The sequence below is a fragment of the Petromyzon marinus genome, unplaced genomic scaffold (assembly GCF_048934315.1).
Source record: "Petromyzon marinus isolate PM22_M1 ecotype Great Lakes invasive population unplaced genomic scaffold, UKy_Petmar_22M1.pri1.0 PM_G_Scaffold_61, whole genome shotgun sequence".
NCBI classification, from domain to species: domain Eukaryota; kingdom Metazoa; phylum Chordata; class Hyperoartia; order Petromyzontiformes; family Petromyzontidae; genus Petromyzon; species Petromyzon marinus.
This window is the reverse complement of record NW_027423015.1, coordinates 425,001-427,500: the sequence shown is the minus strand read 5'-3', so window position 1 is coordinate 427,500 and position 2,500 is coordinate 425,001. Positions and strand designations below refer to the sequence as shown.

At 36.5% G+C, this 2,500-nt stretch overlaps 1 pseudogene; it reads left to right on the top strand.

Moving 5' to 3' along the window:
- The window catches only part of LOC142919800 (28S ribosomal RNA), a 7,633-nt pseudogene that overhangs the window by 3,255 nt on the left and 1,878 nt on the right, over positions 1–2,500 (top strand).

Sequence of the window (2,500 nt, the reverse complement as noted above, 5' to 3'; positions counted from 1 at the left end):
ATAGCGTCGCACTACGGAAGAACTTGCAAAAGTTTAATAGGTAAAACTAGTGCTATAACCACCACAATTGAGGAAACACTATTTAGTTGTTCATATTGTAGCAGAGGTTTTACTACGAAAACAGGTTTAGGGGTACATACTAGACGAACTCATCCGACAGAACATGAAGCTAGACTACAGCAAAACGCACCAGGAAGGAAAGTTAGATGGGGAGAAGAAGAGGTAGAAATTATGGCCCATAAAGAAGCCCAACAGAATGATGAGGACATAAACATGAATCAACTAATACAGAACTCAGTTATGCCACACAGAACGCTAGAAGCGATTAAAGGGAAGCGGAGAAATATCAAGTATAAGGAATTGGTAAGGACATTGAAAGAAACCACCTATAAGGTAGAAAATCAATGCCTTGTTAACTTAGTTTTACCGACAACATCGGAAATAACAACTACACCTTCTGAAGGAGATCAGCCAGCAATAAGGGCCGAAAAAGAACAATCACTGACAGCAGCTGAGGATCTTCAGGTCATAATTACCGATCTAAAGATCGAGAATTTAAGTCACAATCAGGCGTTACTGCTACTAAATTCTCATGTAGAAAAGTTTTTAAATCGAAGTAAACCAATTAATAGGAAAGATCGTGTAAACCAACAGGAGAAAGATGAGAATAGGCATCGAAGACAATCAAAGCAAACTAAATACAGGAGGTATCAATATTTATACCATAAGAACAAGAAAGCTCTATTAGACGAGATTACTTCAGATAGATCGGGGCCAAGTATATACCCAACTGAAGAAAGCATACGGGGAACATTCGTTACTTTATTCGAGTCAAACTCTCCTCCAGATAATATACCCTTTAAATTAAAAAAACGACCAATCATGCATCGATATCGTAAAAGCAATCACCTTAGATGAGTTGATTAAGACCCTAGCAATTATGAAGGATAAGTCACCTGGACAGGACAACATTATTCTTAGCGATCTTAGGACTTTACCAATAAAATATTTACTAGATATCTTAAATATCATCCTTTATTTACAGGATATACCACAAATATGGAAACAACACAGAACAAGACTTATACCTAAAACTAAAGAGGATTTAGAAAAACCCTCAAATTGGAGACCCATAACCATCTCATCAATTGTAATTAGGCTATTACACAAAATTTTAAGTTATCGTCTAGGACAGCAATTAAAGCTTAATTACAGGCAGAAAGCATTCCTCCCGGTAGACGGATGTTTCGAAAATAGTGCATTACTACACTTCATCATACACAACGCCAGGCAAAAGCACGAAAACACGCAAATAGTGTCAATAGACCTCAGTAAGGCATTCGATTCTGTCAGCCACGAATCGATTATTAGAGCCTTAAAGCGATTTAACTTATCAAAGGAATCAACAACGTACTTGACCAACATCTATAAGTGTAATCTAACTGATATTGTATTTGGATCGACAACAATGCGTAACATAAATCTAAAAAGAGGCGTAAAGCAAGGTGATCCACTTTCACCGCTACTATTTAACATGATTATGGATGAACTATTGGATAACTTGCCGACATATATAGGAGTTAATGTAGGAAATCAGAAAGTAAATTCAATGATGTTTGCAGACGACCTTATCCTATTTGCAGAAACGGAATGTGGCATGAATAAACTCTTGGATATAACTACTAAATTCCTCGATGACAGACACTTGAAAATAAATATAAACAAATGCAATTCGTTAAGATTTATCAAGTACGGCAAACAGAAGACATTTAGTGTGGCAACGACATCATCGTACTTTATAAATAACGAACCCATTAATCCGGTATCATATGTAAAGGGATTCAAATATCTAGGCATTGAATTTGACCCAAGGGGAAAACGATCTATAAGCTGTAACCTGCTCGCAGCAATGTTAAACAAACTGACCAGAGCACCGTTAAAGCCAGAAAAGAAAGTATATTTAATCAATAACAATTTGATACCTCGTATTATTCATCAATTGGTCCTCGGAAAAGTTACCAAGGGTTTATTGATGTCACTTGATTCTGAAATTAGGAAAAGAGTAAAGCTTCTGCTCAGGTTGCCACACGATACGCCCGACAGTTTCTTTTATACATCAGTATCCAACGGAGGAATGGGCATAAGAAATTTATGCGACTCAGTTGCACTATCTATAATAAGCAGACACAACAAAATGATAACTTCAGATGATCTAGCAATAAGAGCATTATCACAACAATCATACACTATTGCAACGTTAAAACAGGCCCATATCATTGCAGGCTCCAAATTTCCTTCGAAATCTTTAAATCAGAACAAATGGTCAAATAAACTATATCAAACAACAGATGGTCGGGGGTTGGTATACTGCCAATCTCAAACAGAAAACAATTCATGGATAACAGGGAATCATAGAACAATAAAATCGTATAATTACATAGACATGGTTAAACTAAGGATTAATGCACTACCCACTAAATCGAGATGCAATCGAGGGACG